Source organism: Phyllostomus hastatus, unplaced genomic scaffold (assembly GCF_019186645.2).
Source record: "Phyllostomus hastatus isolate PE091 unplaced genomic scaffold, TTU_PhHast_1.1 phas_contig_150, whole genome shotgun sequence".
Classification (NCBI taxonomy): domain Eukaryota; kingdom Metazoa; phylum Chordata; class Mammalia; order Chiroptera; family Phyllostomidae; genus Phyllostomus; species Phyllostomus hastatus.
This window is the reverse complement of record NW_025333611.1, coordinates 9,261,255-9,274,582: the sequence shown is the minus strand read 5'-3', so window position 1 is coordinate 9,274,582 and position 13,328 is coordinate 9,261,255.

Here is a 13,328-nt window from a genome sequence, read left to right as displayed (position 1 = left end):
TTTTCGTCTCTTCACCCACCCCCATCACCGCTTCCACAAGGGGAGGGACCTGACCGTGGGCAAATCCCAAGAGTGGTTTTATTCTCTTCGCATCCTGTCATTGTCACTTGTGACATGATGCAGTTCTAGATTCTTGGCGTGGTCTTTCTCTGCTGTGACTACCCAGGGCTTCTCGACCAAGGATTTCTCTCAGCGTCTGCATCCTGGGCTCTTCTCCTTATTCAACCACAAATATGTTCTCAACTTTGTAGCTACAACGGACATGATAGAGCAATTCGTTGTTGGGTATAAATTTTAGAGAACAGTTTCATGTGCATTTCATGAGAATAATTTATTAATAAAAGGAAAGTAATAATGTCCAGCCAGTGATGGGGAATCCCCTGGATGGGGTGATCCTTCAAATTCCAGCATCTATGTATTAGATACATTAGATGCCCTTGTACCCCATTTGGATCCTCTCACTCACCCTCCAACTTCTGGAACTGTGCTCCTACATCTGCATCTTTTTACTGGGCGATGCCTTTGACCTCAGAGATTGGCTTTGCTCAGGAACCGCCTCTTCCATGGACAGACGTGTCCAACGACCGGCAGGTGCAGGCATGCAGAGCCCTTCAGTACCCCCTGCACACACTTACCTCAGTCTGTGACAACTCCGAAGACCCCAGTCAGCCCCAGACCTCCCATCCTCCTTGTTTCAGGATGACCTGAGGATTCCTTTACCATCACAGTGTCCGTCATCTCCCTCTGCCCAGTTCTGCCTTCGTCACCTGCTTACGGATGTGTCTTCTGAGATCACTCCCCAAATACACCTCTGCGTATGGCTCTGTTTCCCAAAACCCAGTGTGAAAGGGTGCTTCTGGTATTTTCAGGAAGGCCAGTCAGCTTCCCACAAATGCAGTGTTTAGCAGAATACGGCTGCAGATAGCACATAGCTCACACCTCGCACTAGCAAGAGGAGGGTGTTGCAGGGGGAGCTGAAAGAGTGAATGCAGGTCAGTGGGGAGGTCTGACGATTGGGGGTGGGTGCCACCCGACGGCTCTTGGAGTAAAGGAAAGTCCCTGCCTCCGTCAGACCAGTTTTCATTCCATTTTCACCTCCAGCAAGCTCATTTCAGAACTCATCCTCACTTTTTATGTCTGCCCTCCGTGTTGCAGGTACAAAAACATTTCTGAACAAATGTGGTCGGACGACTTTTCCCATAAATAGAGATCTTAATTATCACATTTATCCATTTCATGTCTTTTAGACGGTTTTTAGAGGTTGTATATCAATGACATCCCTTCTGAAGGATTTGCATTTGAAAGGCTGTTGTTCAAATTTAATTCACATTTGACATAATGTTTTCTCTTTCAGGACATTACCCAATATCTAAAAATCAGTTTTCAGCAGGCTCTATTCTACATCCCTCTGATCATTTCTCTTTTTATTATGGGTATACTCTAAGTGCATTTCATGTGTGCTGTGGAAATGACAAAAAAAAAAACCAGAAAGTGTTCACATTCTTTATTCAGTCCCGTTTTGATTTTTAACCTGCACTTCCTGTACTGTCTTCTTCCTGACGAGTGTCACTCACAGTGTCGTGGGGCGGCCTGGGGTTCCTGGGGACCCAAACAAGCATCCACTCAGAGGGAGCACAGTGCCTCGGTGGTGGAGAGGAAGAGTTCATTTCCATCTCTGTCTCTGCATTTAGCTGTTATGAGATCACGCCACGTGCCCCTATGGTTTGTTTTGTGTGCCAAACCCCAGCAGTTCTTAGTGAAAACTGAAGTTACATCCCTGCCGCCCAGGCTCGAGTGAGGGCTTCTTTCAGGGTAGCCGTATACATGACTTTGCTCTGGGCTCATTCCATTATCCCAGGGAAAAAAATTAACACTGGATGTTGATCAAAAGAGCCCCTCCCTTTGGGGGCGGGAGGGCTGTCCAGCAAGAAGATGCGAGGCAGCTGGAATGAGAAGCTATTTGTTTTGTGTGTTTGTTCTTTTCCCATTTGGGAATTTTCTGTTCCTGGAGCGAGATTTCCAGCCCCGGAGCCCCCCAGGATACACCAAAAATCAGATGCAAATACGGGGTGCGGCGTAAACTGCAGAATGGTATGCTTGCTGTCTTCGTGTCATCGCTCCTTTCACAGGTTCTGTCAGTTTCTGAGGCACGGTGGAGGATAATTGGCCTGAGATGTAAAGCCACACTTGGCTGTTCCAGGGAACAAAGAAAGACAGCTTTAGCCCACAGGACCATATTTTGTGCAACACAATCTCCCTTTTTAATAATGAGCAGATACACAGTGCTCCTTCTCAGCTCTGAGAAATCTGTAGGGTTTTTTTTTTTCCTCCTGCAATGTCGTACAAGGCCTTTAAACGGGTGCCATTTGTAATGCTGTGGTCGGCCGCATCGAACAAGGAGAGCCCGCGCTTGTTATCTTAACGAACGGAACGACTGCAGCACTCCGGCGCGGCGGCGTGGCCGCCGCAATATCCGTCCAGCAGATTTGACCTGAGGACGATATCATCAGGACCAGCGATAGTGAATAATCAGGACCCACGGGCTGCCGTCCCAGCCACTATCGTGATCTCCTGGGCGTATTCAGTGCTTCCTGTTTAGAAGTGGGCAAATATTTGTCAAGAAATATAAATATGAAAATCTGACGGTGGGACTCAGAGCACGCGTGCAAGACAGAACAAGTAGCCTGTGCTGCCCCCAGAGACTCAGAAGCAGCCACACTCGCTCATCCTGCCACACGGGTAGCACCTTGGCATTGCCCAAGGTGACTATGGTAGTGCGGCTGACTACCTTTTGTTCTTAGTCCCTTAGTTGAACCTCATCATCATTCTAAATTTTCTTCTGTAAAATCCCACCTAATGACAAGGCATTTCCCGTGTCATTTACTTGATTCCCTACAGTCTACTCCACAGACGACAGTCAGAGTGATCTTCTTCAAAGTAAATGTGATTGTGATGTCTCCTTAATAAACATTTCCAGCAGTTCCCAGCTATTCAGAATAAAATCGGGTCTCTTCAGCACAGCCCCGGGCTCGGCCTGATCCGTGCTCGCCTCTCTGTGGCGTACCTCCTCCCAAATTGCTCTTCCCCTCACTCCCAGGAATGCTGTCTCACTCTGCTCTCCTAGGACACAATGAGGTTTTCCTCCCCCACCTCTTTGCTCAAGTGGCCTGTCTCCCTACCCTTACCTCCACCTATTCCCCGGGCTGCTTCTCACCCCTCAGGTCTCTACTTCAATGTTACTATGCCATGGAAGTCTTTTTTAACCAAGGTATTCACAGTAGTTTCTCCTGTTATATTATTCTGTATCTAAGCTGTGAGATCATTTCTGACATAGCAGGTACAATAATTTATGATCATTTTATGTATCTGTTTTCTGCATCTTGTTCTAAACTATAAATTCCTTCAAGTCAAAGATTAGGCTTTTTCTCCCCCATTCTCTTCACCCCCTCATCCCACCTTATCTCCAGAGCCTATTACAGTACCTGGCACACATCAAGTATTTAGTAACGGTTTATTGAGTGCATAAATGAGTGTCCACGTGGCCTACTATATTGTAAACCTAATGTAAATGTTCTTCATCATCTGGCTTCCTAAAGCGTGGAACCTGCTCAACATCCCACTCTGTGCTCATTCTCAACATTCCTGTGGCTCATTCCTGTGGCTCATGAAGCCCCTTTGGCTCCTTTCGTCTCGTGTATTTCAACAGAGAAGGGCAAAACCAGAGTGGTCTCATTGAGCAGAGGAGAGAGCATCCCAGATGGGAAGGGGAGATAGCATAAGGCGGAAGGTATCAGCAAGGTTCTGTGTGTTCTCAAAAGGCTCCTGGCACAATGAGAGCAGAGACAAGCTCAGCAGATGGTGGGAGGCATCCACTTCTGCAATCACTTGTTTATGTTTTGCCTGCCTTCCTGTCAATTTCGGCTGGTAAGCCCTCCTAGGCAGGGGCTCATCCATGATTATTACTGCTTAGTAGTAAATTCTGTTAGGCAATGCAGGGATCTACAGGAATGATATATGATACACTTGACTTGAACTGATGATGCTTCAAATTACTTAGATGACCTTGAATAGAATTGGCCAGAGTTTCCTATTTTTTCAAATGACTTTTACAATACTAATTACTCTAGGGATATGGTGATGACTCACCATCTGAATGTGAAAAAAAATGTGTTTTTTTAGTAGTTGAAGAGTCTTAAAGCATAGTAGTAGTAGGCGCTTTTAGCATGCTGACTTCATTCATTCAATTAACATTTGTTAGAGTGGACACTATTTGTTCACATGGGGCACAAGGAAGGACATTCCTTGCCTTCTCGCCTCCTTCTATTTAAACTAGAAAAATGGAAAAAAAGGAGTATATGTATATATGTATACACACACACTCACAACTATTACTATTTAGTTCTACAGCACCATCAGATTTATTTATTAAAAATATAGTTTATATCTGATACTACCCTGGCATAGAGAGTGTTTTCTTTATGCCTGCACCTATCCTTGGATTAGGTTTAAAATGGGCAAAAGCGTGTTGTTCGTGGATTCTAATCCACACCACTTGAATTTGACAATGACAAGGAGGCCAACCACCTACGATGTAGTACTCGGGTTGTTGTTTGCTTATTTTCATGTGTGATGGTAACTTCTGTGAGTACATATAAAAATAAAATGACAGTTTTTAATATGCTGAAACTATTTTTTTTTACAAAAACTAGAAGCATGTAAGAAAACTTCATGATTTACACGTGATTGTGTAAAATGGTGATCTGGATGGCCAGGATGCACGTTAAATCATACTGGTTCATTATGATCATTACCATGAAGGTTGGATATGTGGGTGTGGCCATGTGTGTTCAATCCATATTTGCATGTGATGTTGACAATTTCCACCTTGCATGAGTCTATATTTAGAAGGCTGTATCTGTCAATAATGGAAGGTTTTGAGATTTTACCCTACTTTCAAACTAGCAAGACAGCTTGCCACAGTTGCATGGATGCTGGCAGAAACGTGAGACTCCCCGACTAGAGACATGTGACTCTCTGCTTGCAGCACCGGAGGCAGTATAACGTCATGTCTGCATTCGTTTCTCCTTGACCTCCAAGTACCGAGGGCAATGGCGAGATGGATGCAGGTGGAAGCTATGTGCACAGTAGGTCTGTGTCCCTCTGAAGAACGTTGACCTTAAGAAACCCCAAACATTTAAAGACACAGCTAGCAAAACTACCCAGTCATTGCCCCAGAGGGAGAAATTACCTTCTTCAGGGAAAAAAAATATGCCCTTTGCCCCAGAGGAAGACACTCCCTCTCTCTTCCAAGGCTATTGTGCTGTAGAAACAGCCTCAGGACGGGAGTCCAAGACAAAAGCTGTTGTAAGGCATTACAAATGCCATAAAGAATCTCGCTGGAAAAAAATATCCCTCACTATAAAATAGACAAATGGAATAGATTCTCAATATTAAATAAAATGCTTTAAACGATAAGCTAAAAGATAAATTAGGACAGTTCATATTTACAATCTGAATCAAGATTTTGACATAAAAGTGGACATTATTTAAACTTCAAGGTTAAGAAGTCATATTCTACCCTTTTTTAAAAAGAACGTGAGCTCAGCTTGGGATACAGGAAACAAATATCCTTCTGAGAGAAAGAGACTAAAACTCTTACCAGGATGTTTATGCCAGACATTTTGAAATGAAACATTTTATGGATGAGAAAGGTAAAAACTACTTATTTTAGAAAATGTTAAATGATAGCTTTCTCTCTTTAATTCCATCGATGTGTGTGTCTACTCTTATTTCAACATCATGTTGTCCTGATGACTGACTTGCTAGTACGTTTTGAAGAAGAAAACTGGGTGCCCTCCCACTCTGGTCTTCGCAGTATTGCTCTGGCTACTGTGAGCCTCTCACATTTCCCTAAGACTTTTAAGACCAGACTCACAGTCTCTGCAAAAGGTGCCAGCTGGGATTTTGACATGGATCCTTTTCAATCTGCACATCAGTCTGGTGGTTATTACCATCTTAACAATATGGTTTTCCCATCCCCAGACATGGGGTGTCTCTTTATTTTTTTATACCTCTTTTGATTTCTTTCAACATATTGCATAGTTCTCACCTCTTTTGTTAAATTCATTTCTAGTTATTTTATTACTTTGAAGCTATTATAAATTGAGGTGTTTTATTAAATCAGTGTTCGGCCTCTTTATGGCTGGTGTATAGAAAGAAATAGATTTTACATATTTATCCCCTATACTCAAAGTTCCCAAACTTGTTTATTACTTCTAATAGTATTTTTAGAGGATATTGTAGGGTTTTCTACATTCAAGATTATATCATTTGTAAACATATGTAGTTTTAATTCTCAATTCCAGTCCTGATGCTGTTTACTTTCCTGCCTACTTGCCCTGACTAGAACTAGCAACGTGATGTGCCTTCCTCAGTACGGGAGGAAATAATGTCTTTGCTATGCCTTCTACACATAAGGGCAGAGAAATATTCCTGCTGGCTTCTTAAGTTTCATGCATATCAATCAGACCTGGGATAACCATGGGACTTTTATGGGAACAACATTAAGATTTGGGTTCCTTTTTATGAATATTTTTATGAAAGACACTTGGCTTTCCCCATAAATATCACCTTAACACGACTCCTGGGCAAAGCCGCCAGAGTGTGGGTCTCCTCGGTCCCGTGATGCAATTTCGTGTTTACTTCGGTGCAGCAGTGGGGCAGGTCGGAGGTGTCTTTTCCAATCCAGAAAAGTCCAAATTATTGGAGGACTTAGACTGCAGGCATTCAATTTCTGAGGTCCGGACTGACCCGAAATTTTGTTCTCATTGTTATCTGAATGAGTTTCCTGTCTTGTATTTTCAAGTGAATTAGAGAGAAATTATTATTATTTTATGACAGGCACTGACTTTGGAGCCGGTGGGTTAATCAGAAGATTTCACAACAGCCACATTTTAAATAACGTATTTTTCCCCAAAACGTTAACCGAGTGTTCTCTCCAGGCTTTCCAAAAATGCTTAGAGCACTATTTCTTAACTAAGGGGGGTTCTGCCCCCCCGTCTACTCCCCCGGCCCCACAAAGGGACCTTTGCTGGTATCCAGAATCATACTGCTTTCACAATGGAAGTGCAGCTGCCATCTATCTACAGGGTGCTTTTAAATAGTATGCAACACAGAGGAAAGCCCTCCATAACAAAAATAATAATAGTGACAAAATAATCCAGCCCAAAATGCCAATATGGTGAAGTTTACGAAAGGTGATGTGTGTGTGTGGGGGGCGGGGGGGACAGCTGTTCTAATATCTTACAACCGTGACCTTTGTTCTCTGGTGTTAAGGACTACGAACCACTTTTCCTTTCTATACCTTTGCTATACTTCACAAATGTAGACACTCGAATTCCATTAATCTGGTGAAATAGTTGTTTTTGTAACGGTCCCTGGGATACTTTCCCTTACCTTCCTACAGGACATGAGACAAATTAACAACCTCACAGTGATCTAACACATCAGACCGGGGACTTTCCTCCGAGAAATAATGGTTGTCATGTATACAGTTAGCAAACACTCAGCAGGAAAGTGCAAATGCAAAACCCTTCTGAACGGAAGCAGTGATACTGACAAAAGCCGACTCCTGAGCGTCACGTTTGATTTCCCCGTTCTTTCTCATATCCGAAAGATAGAGAAACAGCTGTCTCTGTTTTTTTCTTTGTCCTAGCTAGCCTCCAAGACGTCCCCTAATGAGGTTTGCCTCCTGGTGTTTGTCCTCCCGTGTCGTGTCGTCACATTGAATGGGGCAGGCTCTGTGACCTCTTGGTATTGCAGAAAGCGTTGGCTGTGGCTTCAGTGCCTGCGTCCCTTTTGCTCCATTGGGTCCCTCGCTCTGGGGAAACTACTGTCATGAGGATACGGAAACGACCACATAGTGAGGTCTCCATGGGGCGAACTGAAGCCTCCTGCTAACAACCACCAGTGACCTGCGAGGCATGCGGGTGGACCTCTGTGGGAACAAATTCTCCAGCCTTATTCAGACCTTCGGATTGACTACTTTTCTGTCTAACACTGTGACTACCTCTTGAGAGAGGCTAAGCAGAGCCACTCAGCTAAAGTGATTCCAGGTTCTTCTGAACTGTGTGGGATCAGAACGCTGTTGAGATAATAAATATTGACTTAAGCTGTTGCTAAATGTGGGGGCAAGTTGTTATGTAGCAGTAGGTAACGAGTACCAGCCTTTTAATATCTCTGGAAGCTCTATGTATTTCTTTATCTTCATGACTAGTGTCATTCAGACCATAGTCCTGTGAAGTCAGAAAACCTGTAAAGATGATCCGTGGTGTCGGTCTAACCGCTTGTCCCCTTGGGCCTCAGCACAGGCGCCTGCCATTCTCCCATGGAGCGGTATCCCTTTGGACTGAATGCTTCCCAGCAGACTTAGCTGGGCTCCAGAGTGATACATCTCTTAGGGGTAAACACACACACACACACACACACACACACACACACACACACACACTCCAGTCATTTTCTCCATGGTAAGAAGAGATCCAACTGAAGAAGCTCAGCTACGTTGGCATGTCCCACCTTGTAGCAGGGGTCACCTTTGGTCTGTGAGACCTTGGTGCTGTAGTGGGAGAAAATATTCAGGCTCCTTATTCCTTCGGATTCTGTTCCCCTTTTGACCTGCTTTGCAAAGTTTTCAATTAAAATGACTTAGGGGTGTCCAACCTTTTGGCATGTATGGGCCACACTGGAAATAGAGTGGTCTTGGGCCACACATTAAATACAGAAACACTAATGAAAACTGATGAGCAAAAAAAGGTCCATGCATAATTTATGATTTTGTGTGGGGCCGCATTCATAGCCATCCTGGGCCATGGGTTGGACACCCTTGCGGAATAACTCTTCCCAACTATCATGATTCAATTGCACGGGAGATGAAGTCCATGCCATTGAACCTACAAAGGAGTAAAGGTAGCCCCCTCTTCTCCCAGCAGCATCTTAGCCCTAAATGCAGTTGTGTGAACTGTAATCAGTGTTATCCAGCTCCTGTCACCAGCAATATTGAATCCCATCTCCTGCCTAAGGGGAAAAAAGCCCTAAACTTGGCACATGTATCTTTCCGCTGTAATCATATGCTTCCTTATGAATCTTTCCCACTTTAAAGGTCCTGAAGGAAGGGATGGTGTCCTGTTAACTGTTATATCCCCATGGCCAAACTCAATTTTTGGCCCTGACTAGATGATTAGTACTTGTATTATTGCAATAATGCATAAGTGAATTGATTAATTTACCACATGAATAAGAACAGTAGGACTGTTAAAATCTTGTTATTTTTTTTCTTTCCTTTTTTAAATGTCTCAGATTCTAAAGTGGTAACTGGCAAAGAATCATACATTTTTTTGTTTAAATTTCAAGTTGTTGCTCAGTGGTTTGTTTATAGACATTTACACACATCACAGCCTTCCAATAATGTGTGCTGGGCCTCCACCAGGATCATATTATAGCTTAAATCGCCTGAGAAAGTGAAGTTAGAGCATGATTCTTATAGGATGTCAGGAAATACAGTATCCTTTTAGCTTGGAAACATATTTTTTAAACTTTTCATAAAGTAAATAGCAAAGAGTTTTCCTAAGGGATTAAGTTACTTTTATTAAGGATAAAGAAAATGTGGGTATTAGAGCATCTTCGACTCAAGGTAATAGTCTGTTTACTAGGTGCCTTATTTATGATCACACCGTGCTGAAAACTTCTGTTTCACAGGGTTCCTCTGTTTGGATTTGTTCTTCTTTCTCCTGGCAGGGAGCAGATACCAGAAACTGCTCAAAAGTCTTACACATTGGCTAGAAACTGTGAAATTAAGATGTTTGTAGATTTTTTTTTTGTATTTCACCTAAAGACTTTCATTTTTATTTTTAATTTGTGTGTGTGTGTGGCCTAATGCACAGAAATGTGTTTTTCATGGTTCTCCAAGCTGGAAGTCCAAGATGAAGGTGTCAGCAGGCTTAGTTTCTCCTGAAACTTAATTTTTTTCCCTTGGCTTATAGATGTCTGTCTTAGCAAGATATGCTTTCTGTACCTTTGTGGGTCCAAATGTCATGTTGTTGTGAGGATGCAACTCATACTGGATTAGGCCCACCTTAATGACCTCATTTTAACTAAATCACCTCTTTAAAGACTCTATCCCCAAATCCAGTCATATTATGAGATACCAGAGGTTAGAACTTCAACAAAAGAATTTTGACACAACACTGTTCACTTCACAACACACACTAATATTGATACAAATTCTTTAGCTAGGTAAAATTTTATCCAAATTTTTGTGGGTTTTTTTTTTCAATTGGTGACTTTTAGAAACGACTTGTCTGTGATTTTTTCCAAGTAAATGATTCTGTTCTTCCTGGATTCTGAGCCAACGGAAATACCATGGTTACGGTGAAAACTATTGAATTATCAATTCACCTATCAATCTAATAAAGAGTTAATGGGATAATTGACCATTTCCCTTTCAGACTAAATCGAGTCTTTCTGTTCCCTTCAGTATTGGGGCTCTCTTAAAAGTCTGGAGATTATTCAGATCATCCTGGTACCCATAATTCACTTCAGGAAAAGAAAAGCAGAGTTAATTTTGCAGTGAATATGTGTTATTCGTGTGGGGTGAAAATAGAATGTCTGTTACTGCTTAGAAAAAAGCTGCTTAAGCAGCACAGTGCTTTATGAAGTTCAACACACTTTTTGAATAAATAAAGAAATGAATAAACATGGAAATAATTGGCTTTTCTCTTTAGATGTTTTACTACTTGCCCTCCTGGTTGCTTGCTCTGATTATTTACTTCCCTTTCAAAGGTAAAATGTGATATTTGGATCATCAGAAAACATGGATTAATTTACAGAATTTAGATGCCTACATTATCCTATGAATTATATATAGGGAAAAAGTGTTCATCTTGGTCTCAGTTTCTTTCATCCACGTCCTCCCTGATTTTCAAAGCGGACTTTGTTATTAGACTGAGTCTATCTCCAGTTTTTCTAACCATGGGAAGGAAGCTCTGTAAGTCATTGTAATATCTGAGCTTCAGTTATTTCATTTATTAAATGGAGATAATTACACCCAGATAGAGAGCTAGCATGAGAGTTAAATAGAATTAAACCAAAAATGTATTCACGTAAACAGAACGAATGGGTACGTGCTGTCGAGTCAGCTCTGCCTACTGACAACGCGACGAACGAGTGGTGTCCACAATGTCTTGCCTACATGGCCCTGCTCAGCTCCTGCAGACTCATGTCTGTGGCGCTTCGGTGGAACAAATGCATCTCGTGTCTGGTCTTCCTGTTTTGTCGCTGCCTTCTATTTTCCCCACCGCGATCGTCTTTTCCGGAGAACCCCACCTTCTTCTACCATGCCCAAAGTAGGACAAATGTATGTTTGTCGCTTTTGCCTCCAGGGATGTTTCCGGCTTCATTGGCTCTAGGACCTAATTGTTTATCTTTCTGGTGGCCCAGGGTATCCATACAGCTCTCCTCCAGCACCGTATTTTAAACGAGTCAGAATTTTTCCAATGGGTCACCTTCGTTGTTCAGCTTTTGCATCCATACATAGTAGTAAATGGGAACCTGAGGGTGTGGGTGAGCTTAGCTTTGGCCTCTAATCTTCGTTCTTGGTGAAGTTTTGTAATTCCTCCACGGCTGCCCTTCTGAGTCTCAGCCTGCTCTTGATCTTTTGGCTGCAGTCTTTGCATTTAAATTACTGAACCAAGGTATATCTTCATTGTCCATGTTAAAGGTATGCATTTCTTCTGTAATCAGATTTTTGTCGTCTTGCTGGTCAAGCGCAGCCCTGCTTCGGCACATCTTTCACTTTCATCAGAAATTGGTTCCAATTATTGCTACGTTCTGCCAGTAAGATGGGGCCATCGGCGTATCTTAAGTTACTGATATTTCTTCCATCCATTTTTACTCCGCCTTCCTCTGAGTGTAGCCCAGTTTTAACGTCACATGTTCTGCATACAAATTAAACAAATGGAGAGGTAAAAATGTACAAGTCTAACACCTTTGGCCACAGGAAACCTTTCTGTCTCTCCGTATTCTGTCCCGACCGTGGCTTCCTGCCAACAATCCAGGTTGTGCGATAAAACTTTCCATTACTGAGGCACGCCCACTTCTCTCAGAGCCACCCACAGCTTCCCATGATCCATGCAGGCGAAGGCTTTACTGTAGGCTAAAAACCTAGGCAAACCTTCATTCAAAATTCTCTGGAGCACTCCAGGGAGTGTTCCCAGTTAGATCTCAAAAACATCTCCCATTTCCGAACCCAGCCTGAACACGCAGCGTTTCTTGCCCCACATGAGGGAAAGCCTCGTTGCACCACCCTGGGCATCACGTTACTCGTGTGGGAAATTAGAGCAACAGTCCGATAGTTACCACAGTCATTGGCACCTCCTTTGTTGAAGATCAGGTTGCATATTAAACGTTTCCGGCCTATAGGCCATTGTTGCATTCATACAGATAGTACGCACAAATACTACAAATGTTATAGTCATATGAATAATATGAGTGCTCAGTAATGAATATTTATTATTAACTTTCATATTGATATCATTTCACTTAAAATGGATTAGTTTTAGATAATTAGCTTTCTTATAATCTCCATAATTCTTTAATAGAGAGTAGAACTTTTCAAAATGTTTTTCCTCTCTAAATGAAGAGACTACCTCAATTACAATAGATTTATGGATTTGCTGGTGTGTACAGCTTGCGCGGCAATCCTTGGCTTGGCTGATTGGCTCCACTCGGAGTTAGTGTCTTTTCTTCTGGCCAGAGGAATTAGTGAGATGGATTTGGTGCCCGCCGCATGGTGGTTCATCCTGTGCCCATCAATAATGTGTTAGGGACTTGGTATATGTTTTCCATAAAGAGTGCTTTCAGCTGGTAATTCAGCCAATAGCCCTTTCCATTGTGACAGTTTCTGTTTGTGGCTTGAATTACCCCCATCCAAATGCTGGCTTCAGGTACTATGCTCGTCTCCAAGAACAGCATCACTGTTTAGTCCAGCCTCCCAGCAGAGAAAAAGGGAAACTAGGCATGATTTTTTTTCTGTTAACACATCCCACATCCATCTCTTATCACTAAGGGACCAAGTTTGACCGCTATGTATCTGTTGTATGGTAAAATTTTTTAAAAAATTTCTGTATCTAAGGTGTAATTTCAAAGTATATATTTTTTCTTATATATCACTATCCCACTTACATAAATTTAATTATCCTTTCCAGGAGGTATAACTTCTGCTTACTTCTTTGCTTTGAAACATAGTGAAGAGTATGGACATCAAAGCCAGA